The sequence below is a fragment of the Stomoxys calcitrans genome, chromosome 1 (genome assembly GCF_963082655.1).
Source record: "Stomoxys calcitrans chromosome 1, idStoCalc2.1, whole genome shotgun sequence".
Classification (NCBI taxonomy): domain Eukaryota; kingdom Metazoa; phylum Arthropoda; class Insecta; order Diptera; family Muscidae; genus Stomoxys; species Stomoxys calcitrans.
Window position 1 is genome coordinate 223,806,408 of NC_081552.1, and position 15,988 is coordinate 223,822,395.

The window sequence follows — 15,988 nt, forward strand, 5'->3', positions numbered from 1 at the left end:
CAGTGCACTTAGATTGTCCATAACATTCATACATTGTAATATGCCACTCGATTAGCAGAAAAATGATTAACATTTTATTTAGGCAAATGGTCTGATGACTGGTTCAGTTGTTGTTTCTGTCTGATTTCGGCCATGCGCTGCCAGATAAGCAGCAACATGAGACCTCTATTTTTGGGCCAGAAGGGGGCAAGGGGACTATGACAAAGAACATACATCAAGGGGTTGACTGGGAGGGGGCTTTCAACAAGAAGCAGCGCTGAACGAAAACGTAACAGCAAAACTAAATCGTTTTAATATAGCAAATTTTTGTTGATTTTGATTTTTTGCAAAATTGGCCTAAAAAAATTGGTCACTTTGACTTTTAAGGCAAAACGAAACGAAACAAAAAAAAATAATTTCGAATAACCATACAAATAAATGATTATACGCATAAGTTAAAATGTGATTTTTTTAACGTTTAATTTTTTTTTTCTTACTTTTTTTTTGTCAATGCTTAATTATGAAAATTGCCTATAACGATCAATGTTAAATATATTTTTCTAGTTTGTTTTTTCAACGCTCTCTTCATTTTTTTTTTCGTGTTTGTTTTCGCTTTTGTAAAAATAATGATGGTGATTTGGACTTTTTTTTTTAGCAAAAAAACTAAAATCCACCAAAAAAAAAATTTAAAATAATTATGATTAATGTTGTCCACAAAGCAAATATTGATAGTTCGTTCCTTGGCTTGCTAAACGAAAAAAAAAACACACAACCCCATATGTATATTTATGGAAATTTAGTTTTAACATTTAGATGTGATTCATTAGTAACAAAGCCTTACAAATTATTTAAAGTTTTTTTGTTTTTTTTTTTTTTTTCAACAAATTCCAATGACTGATTCTCAACAACTCAAAGAAAACGGTTAACCAAACAACACCATCGAGTTAGTTGATGGAAACAGGTTGAAAGTGTTGCCAGTTTCAGTGGCTGAGTTACATAAACCAACTAAGAATAAATTTTATGCAAATAAAATTGAATGACTTTTTGAGTTTGAAAACTTTGTGCCAAAAAGCCAATTAAATTGAAAATATAGAAACAAAATCATGAATTATTTTTTCAATTATTTAAATGGAGGGGGCTAATTTACAGATCATTAGTTTAAGCAAAAATGCAAATTTTAAACTTAAAGTCTGAGGATAATGGTTTCTAATTAGGACTTGAGTGAAAAGTACAAAAAACTTATGAAAACGTGTTAAGTTCGGCAGTGCAGAACTTTGGATACCCACCACCATGGATATAATAAGCATCCTCTTTTATAAGAAATCCATTAACATATCCATAGCCATATGTAAATAGGGGTTGGTTTGGATCATATTTGATTCATGTCCCGAGAACTCTTATACAAGTGACAGTTTTAGCGAAATCGGGCAAGAAATCTCCTTTTTGTACGATTAAGACCCTATATTGGAAGATCGGTCTATATGGCAGCTATATCTAAATATAGTCAGATTTGGACCATATGTTGTCTGGATGATGGGAGGCTTAAAACAAGACGCTGTGTCAAATTTCAACGAAATCTGATAATAAATGCAGCTTTTATGGGCTTCACACTCTTAATCGGCAGATCGGTCTATATGGCAGCTATATCTAAATATAGTCAGATCTCAAACATTTTTGGGTCGGATGTCGGGAGGATTTATACAACTCCTTGTATCAAATTACAGCGAAATCGGGAAATAAATGCCGCTTTGATGGGATTCGGACCCTTAATCGATAGATCGGTCTATATAGCAGGTATATCCAAATATGGTCCGATCTGAACCATATTTGGGTGAATTGTCGGGAGGCTTAAAACAACTCATTGTTTCAAATTTCAGCGAAATCGGTTAATAAATAAAGCTTTTATGGGCTTTAGACCCTTAATCGATAGATCGGTATATATGACAGCTATATCTATATATAGTCCGATCTGCACCATATTTGGGTCAGGCGTCGGGAGGCTTAAGACAACACAATGATTTAAATTTCATCGAAATCGGATTATAAATACAGCTTCTATGAGCTACAGAACCTTACCCGGCAGATCGGTATATATGGCAGCTATATCTATATATAGTCCGATCTCAACAATATTTAGATCGGATATCGAGAGGCTTATAACAACTCAAACTCAACTCAAATTTCAGCGAAATCGGGAAATAATGCCGCTATTATGGGTTTCAGACCTTTAACTGGCAGATCGGTGTATATGGCAGCTATATCTATATATAGTCCGATCTGCACCATATTTGGGTCAGATGTCGGGAGGCTTAAAACAACCCACTGTTTCAAATTTCAGCGAAATCGGTTAATAAACAAAACTTTTATGGGCTTCATACTCTTAATCGGAAGATCAGTCAATATGGCAGCTATATCTATTTATAGTCCGATCTGAACCATATTTGAGTCAGAAGTAGAGAGTCTTAATAAAACTCACTGTTTAAAATTTCAGCGAAATCAGATAGTAAATGCAGTTTTTATGGGCTTCAGGCCCTAAATCGGCAGATCGGTCTATATGGCAGCTATATCTATATATAGTCCGATCTGCACCATATTTGGGTCAGATGTCGGGAGGCTTAAAACAACTCACTGTATCAAATTTCAGGGAAATCAGATAACAAATGCAGTTTTTATGAGCTTCAGACCCTTAATCGATAGATCGGTCTATATAGCAAGTATATCCAAATATGGTCCGATCTGAGCCATATTGGGGTCAAATGTCGGTAGGCTTAAAACAACTCACTGTTGCAAATTTCAGCGAAATCGGGAAATAAATGCCGCTTTTATGGGTTTCAGACCCTTTATCGGCAGATCGGTCTATATGGCAGCTATATCCAAATATGGTCCGTTCTGAACCATATTTAGGTCGGATGATGAGAGGCTTAATACAACTCACAGTTTCAAATTTCAGCAAAATCGGGTAATAAATAAACCGTCGTCTTAACGTTCATTGCACAGGCTATATGTATACCTCGGAAGCAATTGTAGATGTATGGAAAGGAATACCATCGCTACAACAGAAAACATGCAATGGAAAGAGACAGATAATGTGACAATGTGTCGAATGTGTGTAGTGTTGTCTTATTTCGTAAAGGCATTTATGCAATGTCTTCGTTAGCAGTACAATCTACCAATGTACGGCATTTGAAGCTGCCCACATCAAAACGGTATCTGATGATGGCCTACTTTACCAAGAGGTCGAAAGGCGTGTTACCATGGTTGGTGTGTGGTTTCCTCTGGTTTTCATTTTCCATTACATTAAAAATTGTTCACTCATTAAGCAAGTCTCGAAAGAGAAATATCACATCATGATGAAATAATCCTCCTCCAAGAAGGACAACAAATTTCAAGGAAAATTTATCTTTAAAACTGTTACTCTAGCTCCAGAATTATCTGGTAGGACATATTTCGCAATTTTCCTGTATTACCTATAATTTCTGCACATTTTAGTAACATATGAGTGGAGCAAATGGACCTCTGTGTTCCCCGGGGTCCTAGACCCAGTCAACTTTTAGAGTGATTAGCTAAGGTCTTGTAGAGATGTTGCAACATCAGTGTCTCTGCAACCATATCTGATGTCGATCATTCTATGCCCTATTGTGGTACTTGTCGTCGAACTTGACGGAGTATAGGTTTGCATGACCGCATAAGGCACTGAACGCTATGGTTTGCATTTTACAAAATCAACGGTCTGATGTGACATTTCGGCCGGTATCTCACGAATAAATGCTTCAATGTTGTCTTCCAATGCTTCAATTGAAGCGGGCTTGCATGTATAGACATGAGCTTTAACATGGTTGAAGGCGTTAAATCGCATGATCTAGGAGGCCAATTGACCAGTCCCATACGTGAAATAAAATATTCACCGAACTCGCCTCTCAATAAGTCCATTGTTACGCGTTCTGTGTGGCATGTGGTACCGTCTTGTTGAAACCACATGTAATGCAAGTCAAGCTCTTGCATTTTGGGCAAAAAAAAAGTTGAATATCATCTCACGATAGCGCTCACCGTTCACAGTTACGTTACGATTCGCATCATCTTTGAAGAAGTACGGTCCAATGACGTTACCAGCCCATAAACCGCACCAAACTGTGACTTTTTCTGGATGCATTAGTAGCTCTTGCAATGCTTCTGGCTGTTCCATACTCCAAAATTGACAATTCTGCTTATTTACGTACCTATTAAACCAAAAATGAGCTTCGTCGATGGAATGAAAGAAGTCCGTGATGAACTTTCGTAGCAGAATACAAATTTTGATAATAAAATTCAATAATTTGCAAGCGTTGTTCGTTTGTTAGACGATTCATGGTTAAATTATGAACCAATCTGAAGATGTTTGACAATAAGGGGTTAGGTAAGAGTGGCAGTCCTTTACTGACTCACTTCGACAATTTTAAGTCCATTGCGGTGCCACAGTAGTGACAGACCAAGGCTTCTGGATTGGCCACTGGTTATCCAAAACGCTACCAACTCGGCTACTGGGGAGCCGACAACACGAAACGTGCTTGAGCTGTTGAAACCAGTGTTGCCAAAAAGATAATAGCTAAAAGATCACCCTTTACAATTTCTTAACTGAATGGTATTGCTCACTGGCACTTCTTCAATAAAAATTTTGAATTGTGAAGTGCTAGTTACTTATTCCTTAGAGAGAAGTATCACGGAAGTTCCACGATGTTATGTTTGTGGGAATATTTACAATTGGCATGATACCACTCAACATGGCAAGAGATCTGTAAAAAACCGAGGGAATTTGATGTAGTTCACTCACACTCAAATGAATATTAAAAAATAAGTACCATGATACCAGTCCTTTCGTTAAGATATTTCGCACAGTCCAGTGCACTAGCTGCCCTCATTGCGTTGTGCAACATCAGTGTCTCTGCGACAACATCTTCAGTCGACATATTTTCCTCCTTATCGTGTATCTTATAAGGTTTTAGACTAAAAACAAATAACTGATTGAGGGTTTTGGGAAGGATACCACTTAACATGGCAAGTGATCTGCAGCAGTCGAGAGTATTTGATGTAGTTGACTACCTCACTCACACTCATATGAATATTGAAGAAATACCATGATACCAGTCCACTCGTTTGGAGATTTCGGAAAGTCCAAGGCACTAGCTGCCCCAATTGCGTTGTGCAACATCAGTGTCTCTGCGACAACATCTAAAGTCGATAGATTTACCTCCTTATCGTGTATCTTATAAGGTTTTAGACTAAAAACAGGTAACTGATTGAGGGTTTTGGGAAGGATACCACTTAACATGGCAAGTGATCTGCAGCAGTCGAGTGAATTTGATGTAGTTGACTACCTCACTAATACTCATATGAATATTGAAGAAGCACCATGATACCAGTCCTTTCGTTAAGAGATTTCGGACAGTCCAGTGCACTAACTGCCCCCAATTGCGTTGTGCAACATCAGTGTCTCTGCGACAAAATCTTAAGTCGTCCTATTTACTGCCTTATCGTGTGTCTTATAAGATTTTAGACTAAACACAGGTAACTGATTGAGGGTTTTGGAAAAGTTGAAGATCTTTGCCGTCACTCACAATGTTTTGCATCAACAGTGTCTCTGCAACCACATATTATGTAGGCATCATATCATATTACTGAAAAAAAAAAGAGTAGTAGCATTATTGCTTACAAATTCGAGCAAATAGCTTTGCAGTGTAGACTTACTCGGTGGGACATTAAAAAGACGGACGGACATAACTATAAGGCCTAATAATGTAAAGGCCATCAAACATTTGTATGCCTTATAGAGTCTGAGTTCAATTTTTTGATCAGGTACAAAAGAGCACCGAAGGCTATCATGGCGCAAAGGTCAGAATGTCCGCCCCTTATCATTGAGGTTAAACTTTGGACGGACTGCACTCATTTGTATGAGAGAAGTATCCCCTGTTCCTTAAGGGAATGTTCATGGGATATTTAAAACAAAAGACAGTTACAGATGAAGTTATAACACCCTTCCAAACACTAACGCAATCTCCGTATTAGGCCTAAAGCTCTTCAACCATATTAACTCCCCTTAAACAGCCACAGCCTACACCCTCTTCAATGGCCAACAAAATGGCTAAACACGATTAATTTACACATTTTTCCGGTTTGTTTCACCAAAAACAAAAAAAAAACAAAAACCCAAGTATGACCACCGCCCATCGTATCATATCATCCCTATACACTCGGGTGATCACAATCAACATGAGCATACAAATGATTTTAATTGTTATAATTTTAATATGCTATATCACATTGTCATAAAAAAACAACAACAAAAAAGTGGAGACAACTTGCATGAAGATTCACACTCACATCGGCGAATAAGAAGAGAAGAACAAAAAAAAAAAAAATAAAACAATTCACTAAAAGCTGTTAATTGAAGGGGTGTGATCAAATATTGTATACTACAAATATGAGCAGCAGAAACCAACCGAAAAAACCAAACCGAAGCGGGTAAACCAGGCGTAAATAAAGCATGTCGAGGTGAAAAATGTTTAAATAAATACAAAAGGGAATGAAACCAAGCTTAGCAAATAGCTTAAACTTCCCCCCAGAAAATCAAGAAGAATTCAAAAAAAAAAAAAAAAATCAAAAACCTGCCAGACATTTACTTCTAGCTTTGGCTATTGTTTTAACCTCTTTGTTTGTGAGGAAAATTAACACTTTTTCCTTTTCTTCAGACAAATATAACGATTATTACGACAATATCAAAAATATTTCAGTTCCTACATCTATAAAACCATCGTCATTGCCATCATTAACATGAAAGTGTTGATAGTTTATGGGACTATGATGCTAGGTGAAAATGAATGATTTAATTTAGATGGCATTGCATGCACCCTCTTCCAAAGACCTACAACAAGGTGAAGCTAATTTTTGAAATATGCCATTGGAAATCAATTTGTTTTTGGTCATTTCGATTATTCGGAAAAATTAACGGCTTAAGTTTAAAAACAAAAACACGTGAGTTTAGAAGGAATATGTGAAAAAAATGTTTATTAGTAACAAAAAGAATTTTAGGCCCACAATGCGTGTGCTATGTGTGATATGTAATCAAAAATTGTTAAATTATTATTTTTTTACGATGTAACCTCTATCTTAAAGGATTACATTCTTGATTGTCTCAGCTGAATTTATAGTAATGCTTTAAATTAGTCTTTAAAGTTTACTCCTATTTATTGCCTTTACAGATTTTACCCACGGTTACCCTTTAGTGCAATGTATACATAAATATACACTAAAAAAAAAATTGGAAGAACCCTAAGGTAAGAAAAGAAACTTGAATATTTTGTCAGTGGACAAAGTTTGAACCGAAAAAAAAGTTTTCAATTGCTTAAAACACGTTTTACTTTTGATAAGTACATTTTTTCTAGTTTTAAATAAATTTTAACTAACCATTTTATCAAAAATATCAAATAAAAGCATGATTTACTTTATATAAGAAAAGTTTTCAATCGTTAAAAACATGGATTATTTTTAGTAAATTTTTTCTACTCTCAAATAAATTTTAACTAACCATTTTATCAAAAACATAACACAGAAGCTTGTTATACTTTTTATAAGTAAAGTTTTCAATCGTTGAAAACATGGTTTATTTTTTTAAGTAAATTTTTTCTACTTTCAAACAAATTTTAACTAACCATTTTGTCAAAATCATAATATAAAAGCATATTTTTCTATTAATAAGTAAAGTTTTCAATCGCTAAAAACATATTTTTGGTCATTTCGATTATAGGAAAAATTAACGACTTAAGTTTAAAACCAAAAACAAGTGTGTTTTATAAGAGTTTAGTAGGAACATGTGAAAAAAATTTTTTATTAGTAACAAAAAAATGTTTTACTTTTCATAAGTAATTTTTTTCCAGTTTTTAATAAATTTTAACTAACCATTTGGTCAAAAACATAATATAAAAGGATGTTCTACTTTTTTTAAGTAAAGTTTTCAATCGTTAAAAAACATTGTTTATTTTTAGTAAATTTTTTCTGCTTTCAAGTAAATTTTAACTAGCCATTTTATCAAAAACATGATATAAAACATGTTTTGCTTTTTATAAGTAAAGTTTTCAATCGTTGAAAACATGGTTTATTTTTTTAGGTACATTTTTTCTACTTTCAAACATATTTTAACTAACCCTTTTTCTCAAAATCATAATATAAAAGCATATTTTACTATTTATAAGTAAAGTTTTCAATCGCTAAAAACATATATTACTTTTGATAAGTACATTTTTTCTAGTTTTAAATAAATTTCAACTCACCATAGTATTAAAAATATAATATTAAAGCATGTTTTACTTCATATAAGTAAATTTTTTTGGCGCAAAGAAATTTTAACTGACCTTAACTATATCATAGTAAGTATTTTGTCAGCGGACAAAGTTTGAACCAAAAAAAGAGTGTTTAATTGCTTAAAACACGTTTTACTTTTTATAAGTAAATTTTTTCTACTTTCAAATAAATTTTAACTAACTATTTCGTAAAAAACATAATAAAAAAGCTTGTTTTACTTTTATAAGTAAAATTTTCAATCGTTAAAAAACATGGTTTATTTTTGGTAAATTTTTTCTACTCTCAAATAAATTTAAACTAACCATTTTATCAAAAATATTAAATAAAAGCATGTTTTACTTATTATAAGTAAAGTTTTCAATCGTTAAAAAACATGGTTTATTTTTTGTAAATTTTTTCTACTCTCAAATAAATTTTAACTAACCATTTTGTCAAAAACATAATATAAAAGCTTGTTTTACTTTTTATAAGTAAAATTTTCAATCGTTGAAAACATGGTTTATTTTAAGTACATTTTTTCTACTCTCAAATAAATTTTCACTAACCATTTTGTCGAAAAACATAATATCAAAGCTTGTTTTACTATTAACAAGTAAAGTTTTCAATCGTTAAAAACATATTTTACTTTTCATAAGTACATTTTTTCTAGTTTTAAATAAATTTCAACTCACCATGTTATTAAAAATATAATATTAAAGCATATTTTACTTCATATAAGTATATTTTTTTTGGTTCAAAGAAATTTGAACTGACCTTAACCATAGCATAGTAAATATTTTGTCAGCGGACAAAGTTTGAACCAAAAAAAGAGTGTTTAATTGCTTAAAACACGTTTTACTTTTTATAAGTAAATTTTTTCTAGTTTTAAATAAATTTTAACTAACCATCTTATCAAAAATATAAAATAAAAGCATGTTTTACTTATTATAAGTAACGTTTTCAATCGTTGAAAACATGGTTTACTTTTAGTAATTTTTTTCTACTATCAAACAAATTTTAACTAACCATTTTATCAAAAACATAATATAAAAGCATGTTTTACTATTTGTAAGTAAAGTTTTCAATCGCTTAAAACATATTATACTTTTCATAGGTAAATTGTTTCTATTTTTAAATAAGTTTTAACTAGCAATATTATTACAAATATAATATTTAAGCACGTTTTACTTCATATGAGTACATTTTTCTGGACTTAAAGAAATTTGAACTGACCTTTACCATATCAAAGAAGCTATAATATAGTTTCAGTGGGAAACATTTTAATTAGAAACCCTTTTTTTAAACCAGAAAATCATATTTTACTAATTCTGAGTACAATTTTCTGGTCTTAAAAAAATGTTTGCTGAAATAAATAATAAACATATACAATCATAGCCACATCGAATAGAGCGCATAACAAGCCGATTACTGGCTTCATGGTGACATCAGGCGAATTAATATCCGCAACCTCTTTTCAACCTAACCCAAAACTAAACCACATCAAAGTAAATTAAAAATATTTTCCGCAGCCAAATTTTTAACGAACAAAAACTTTTCCATCCCAAGAAGAAAAGACTTTACTTCAGAAAATCATATTTTACTATATCTGGGTAAAATTTTCTAGTTAAAAAAATATTTTCTAAAATTAAGTAAAAAAACATATATAAACGAAGCCACCTCGAATAGAGCGCATAACATGCCGATTACTGGCTTAGCTGTATGTCCATAGTGGCTGGAGGCGGATTTATATCCCCAATCTTCGTTCCAACCTAACCTAAACTAAACTATGGGTTGCCCAAAAAGTAATTGCGGATTTTTCTTATAGTCGGCGTTGACAAATTTTTTCAACGGCTTGTGACTCTGTAATTGCATTCTTTCTTCTTTCAGTTATCAGCTGTTACTTTTAGCTTGCTTTAGAAAAAAGTGTAAAAAAAGTATATTTGATTAAAGTTCATTCTAAGTTTTATTAAAAATGTATTTACTTTCTTCTAAAAAATCCGCAATTACTTTTTGGGCAACCCAATACATCGAAGTAGACTAAAAATAATTTTCAGTAGCCAAAGTTTAAACGAATAAAAACTTTTCCATCCCAAAAAAATAAGAACAAGCTTTGCTTTTATTCCAAGTAAATTTTTCTAGTCTTAAAGAAATTTTAACTAAACTTAAGTTAAAAAATAAACTTGTCTTTTTTAATTCATTAATTCATATCGTATTTGAAATACACACAGTTTTCTTAATGCTTCCTTTTGGTCACCTATGTCAAATCTAAGAAAATTTTACTTAGCTTTAAGAAAATTTTAACTAAATTTAAATAAAAGACATGAACTAGGCGTTTTTTAAACATAATCTTATATTGAAAAGATTAACGTACACACTCGTTTTCAACTTAACCTAACCTATATTAAAAGCACAATTTTTTTTCCAAGTGTATTCTCATATCATATGTTCATGGTCATATGTTCAATATTCATGGCTATTGCATGTGTAATCATTTAATGAATTCCACGCGCTTCTTTTTTGTAATGAAATCGAAAAGATGTTCCGAAAAGCTGGTATACTTAACATAATATGTTAACAACCATACTGTTGCACAAACTCTCATCCTTTGGCATTGATTGGGCGTTGCGGTCAGTTATAAATAACATAAAGCGTACCCAATAAAAGTAATTGTAAATAACCATGTATTGTAAATGTATAACAGCAACAATAACCAAAAACAAAAGAATCGACATGCCTTCACAGAAAAAGACGGTAGGAAAACAGATAAATGTTGACTCAATAAGCCTAGAGTAATGTTTATGGCAAAATTAAAGTTAAGAAATTCTTATAATTAAAATAAAATTTAAGAACTAAAGGCGCGTTTAGCTCGAAATATCTGAATCCAAAAAAGGATTATGAGATCCTCATGGATTTTTTTTTTTATATGTTTGGGTAAGAATTGCTTCCTATAAAGGCTCACAGAGTATATTTCAGAGATCGGTTTATATGGGACCTATATCTGGTTTTAGACCAATTTGGACCTTTCCGTTAGAGATCATAGCAAAAGTCATCATGCTAAATTTCAGACAAATCGGGTGAAAATTGCGCCCTCTAGAGGCTTGGCGCCTAGCTTTACTTCTTCGAAAGTAAGCGTGCTTTTGACGAACGACGCACCGTGGGCGGTTTAAGTTTTTTCGTTGCAAAAATCATATTTTGAACCGAATAGGATAATTGAATGATTTAAACGACATATGACAGATAAGTGTTCAGCCTATAAAATGAATGTTTAGAGTGGGTGCTACGCCTTCTAGGTGCTTAATTATGGTTTATCAAAGTCCAAATTTGTGGAAAAATGATAACTAAGTGAAGTAAAGATTTTTCTTTTAATTTAAGATTTTTTTCTTCTTTTTTAATGCTTTATTATTTTAAAATGATCAACCAAAACTTAAAAAAAATTCATCATAATTCGTAATATAGTTTTTTCGGAAAATTTAAGTCAGATTTGCAATAAAAAAATAGTGCCACAATTCAAAAAATACCGACGATACTTTGACGGAAATCTTAAAAAATATTTTTTAACTCCAATATCTCATAAAATGTTTGAGATATTCTAGACGTCTATGATTGTTTTTTTTTTCAGAATTTAAAGAGCTCTATCTTTTGCAAAAAGATTGATTTCACCCATATCGGATGAGAATTGCGCCCTCTAGAGACACAAGAAGATACGGGATCGGTTTACATGGCAGCTATATAAGGTTATGAACCGATTTTGGCCATACTTAGCACTGTTGTTGAAAGTCATGACAAAACACCTCAGTCAAAATTTTAGACAAATCGGATAAGTATTGCGCCAACTGGAGGCGCAAGAAGTCAAGTTCCATGATCGGTTTATATGGCAGGTATATCAGGTTATGAACCGATTTTGACCATACTTAGCGCAGTTGTTGGAAATCATGACAAAACACCTCAAACAAAATTCCAGACAAATCAGTTAAGTATTGCGCCCTCTGGAGGCTCAAGAAGTTAAGTTCCACGATCGGTTGTAATGCACCGATTTTGACCATACTTAGCGCAGTTGTTGGAAGTCATGACAAAACGCCTGAACCAAAATTTCAGACAAATCGGATAAGTATTACGCCCTCTAAAGCCTCAAGAAGTTAAGTTCCAAGATTGGTTTACATGGCAGTTATATCAGCTTATGAACCGATTTTGACCATACTTAGCGCAGTTGTAGGACGTCATGACAAAACACCTTATGCAAAATTTCAGACAAATCGGATATTGCGCCCTCTAGTTTATATGGCAACTATATCATGTCATTCTTGGTTAACAAATGTCGTTGTGGGACAATAGATGTCGTTCTGGTACACTAGATGTCACTATTACTAGATGTGAACTATTATAGAATGAGAAGGGCCCCTGATAATAGATATCGTTCTGGGACAGTTAAGTATTGAGTAGTAGGTGGACGTCCACCAGACCACAACACCATATAGCATTATAGGTGGGACAACTGCAGTATATACTCAATGCATGACACGCGTTCTAAACCCCCAAATTTTTGCTGATGGAAAAATTAAGGTATCACTACAATTTTGATTTCAAATGGTGCAGCCATCCTTTGGATCCGGTTAAGTATTGAGTAGTAGGTGGACTTTTAAAGCGCTGTCCACCAGACCACAACACCATAAAGCATTATAGATCTGACAACTCCAGTATATACCCAATGCATGACACGCGTTCTAAACCCCCAACATTTTGCTGATGGAAAAATTAAGGTATCACTACAATTTTGATTTCAAATGGTGCAGCCATCCTTTGGATCCGGTTAAGTATTGAGTAGTAGGTGGACTTTTAAAGCGCTGTCCACTAGACCACAACACCATATAGAATTATTGGTCTGACAACTGCTGAATATACCTAATGCATGACGCGCATTCTAAACCCCCAACTTTTTGCTGATAGAAAAATCAGTACAATTTTGATTTCAAATGGTGCCGCCATTCTTTGGATCCGGTTAAGTATTGAGTAGTAGGTGGACTTTTAAAGCGCCGTCCACCAGACCACAACACCATATAGCATTATAAGTCTGACAACTATAGTATATATCCAATGCATGACGCGAGGTCTAAGCCCCCCTACTTTTTGCTGATGGAAAAATTAAGGTATCAGTACAATTTTGATTTCAAATGGTGTAGCCATCCTTTGGATTCGGTTAAGTATTGAGTAATAGATGGACTTTTGAAGCGCCGTCCACCAGACCACAACACCATATAGCATTATAGGTTTAACAACTGCAGTGTATACCCAAATGCAAATTTTGCCCATTAACATTCCACTAAGGAACAGGGGCAAACTTCTCACATATCAATGAGTGCAATCCGATTCAAGTTTAAGCTCAATGATGAGGGGCCTCCTTTTTATAGCCGAGTTCGAGCGGCGTGTCCCAGTGCGACACCTCTTTTTACATGGCATAGTACCTCACAAATGTTGTCAGCATTAGTAGGGGAAAACCACCGCTGAACAGTTTTTTTTTTGATGGTCTCGCCAGGATTCGAACCCCTCTGCGCTACGATGGGAAATACCCTCTCGAAAAGTAGCGACTCAAGAACAAGTTCCTATTAGGCAGGTGACATATGATTTGAAAAAATTGTTGTTGGCGAATTCAACAGATCTATAAACCCATTAAATTGTCATCTACAGTTGCATACACTGGAAAATATTTTGTGGTGAATTACAAAAGAAAAATTTAAAAAAAAAAAATTTTAATAAAATTACTATTTAGGATTTTTCAATGTTTTTTGCTTAAAGAAAAACTAAAACCAACACAAAAAACCTTTCCAAAACAAGTTTCAAGCCAAAAATTTATTTTGCTATGTTAAAACCAAAAATTTTTTGCTCTATTCTCCCCTTTACTGTTGCGATTTAACTGCTGTAGAAATTGTTATTCAGCTTAGCTGAATCAGGCGTTTTCTTCAATATTTTACTCAAATAGTTTTTTGTGCTCAAGCTATAAAACACTGAAAATAATTTTTGTTTCTACTTCAAAAAGTTAGAGAAACTTCAGAGCGGAAGCAAATGAAATTGAACTCCCTATAGATCAGCTGGATATGTTTGAGTTTTTTTTTAGTCAAAAGGTGATGTATATCTTAGGTTTCTTATTCAAGCATTTTTCAGTTAGATCAGACTTTTCTTAGCCGTACTTTATTCAGTTAAGTTCACTACATTCCAACATAGGAGGGAAAAAAGAAAAATTTCAGATTTTTTTAAATAGTTGAAGGTTTTTTTTAACGGCATTCATATTTTGGAAAGCTCTTGCAGCTGTTATCTTATTTTTGTCATTTTTTTGTTGATTGTTGTTGTTTAAAACTTCGACCCTAAGATGTTATTTTTCTGGGAGTTTGGCCAATATTTTCTGCTTTTCAAAGAAATTAAGAACTTTTTTTGCATCAGTTAATCTTTAATGACCTTCCCCATGTTTTTTTAACAATTCTAGGTTGATCATCATTTTTTAGGAGCCATTTAAACGTGCTTCCATAGTATCTGAATTGCATTAAAAACCAATTTTTTTATTCAATTACAGTGTTATAACCTTTACCATGAATCTCGTAAGAACTGCCACATGGTTTAAAATTTGCATATCTTCATGGACAATTAGAAGTGCGTTTTTTTTTTGGGGGGGGGGGGGGGGGGGGGGGGCATATTGAACTTGATCTTGAATTTCAGCTAAGCTAATGTGGAAAAATAATAAAAATGCATTGACTCGATTTTCTCTTGAAATTTTAGCAAGTTCAGCAAGGCTAAATAGCATAGCCTATACCAAAAAAAAAAAACCATTTGGCCATGCCTTTTTTGTGCGTTTCTCATTAAATAAATAGCACAAAGAATAAAATTTACATTGAAAACCGTTGAAAAGCTTAAAACTCAATTAAAGTTCTGCTGCAACAGCCATATAGCAATTGGCAACCATAATTTTTTTCTGTGTATCTTAATTGTCATTACTTGCTGTTTCTTTCTTTTGGTGGCTTTTGCCAAAGCCAAACACACGAGTCATTTTCTATGCACATGTTCCATCGACGCATGTCTGTGGTACGCAAGATTTTCTGCTTTTCAGACAAGATGCGTTTTTTTTGCACCTTGTTTTTTGTTTTCGGTTTTTTTTCTCACCAAACTTGAAATATAATACATTGGATGTTGCTAAATGAAATGCATACAGCACAGCACCACAATACTTTATGTTTGAGTGACGTTTTTTCGCCTGCATTTTCTGTTCAATGTTTTTTTGCTCTAAGAGTTTTTGTTTTTGTTCAAGTTTAGAGTAGAGTAGAGCTCGAGTCCACATGATGCAAGTGATGAACGTGCGTTAAGCATTTAGCGCATGTACGGCATATAATGCATCACCAGAGAACTCGTGATTTCCCCATTACAATAAACCATAACAAACAAACAAACTGGTGATCACAAGCTACAAGCTCTGCTAATGCCACAAACGGATAACACAATTTCAAGTAGAAGAAAACAAAGAGAGAAACAAGTAAAAGCGTGCCAAGTTCGGCGGGGCCGAATCTTATATACCCTCCACCATGGATCGCATTTGTCGAGCTCTTGCCATGGTATCTACTTTTAGGCAAACAAAGGATAAAAGAAAAGATTTGCTCTGCTATTGGAGCGGACCACAATTAAGATATACGTTGGAGACCTGTGTAAAATGTCAGCCAAT

General features: G+C 33.5%; 1 protein-coding gene and 1 long non-coding RNA gene across 5 annotated transcripts in view; one reads left to right on the forward strand and one right to left on the reverse strand.

The window, feature by feature from the left end:
* The window catches only part of LOC106093002 (hybrid signal transduction histidine kinase M), a 195,446-nt gene that overhangs the window by 143,212 nt on the left and 36,246 nt on the right, over positions 1-15,988 (reverse strand). Inside the window, exon 1 of one of the 4 annotated variants that reach the window (XM_059361292.1) lies at positions 5,571-5,585. The exons of the other annotated variants lie outside the window; for them this stretch is intronic. The gene's annotated coding sequence lies outside the window, so the exon portion shown is untranslated. Of the gene's footprint in view, positions 1-5,570; positions 5,586-15,988 lie in introns of those variants that run through there. 4 annotated transcript variants of the gene reach the window in all.
* The window catches only part of LOC131994365 (uncharacterized), a 137,123-nt gene continuing 128,350 nt past the window's right edge, over positions 7,216-15,988 (forward strand). The window contains exon 1 of the long non-coding RNA XR_009396664.1: positions 7,216-7,286. This is a non-coding gene — a long non-coding RNA (uncharacterized LOC131994365). The remainder of the gene's footprint in view (positions 7,287-15,988) is intronic.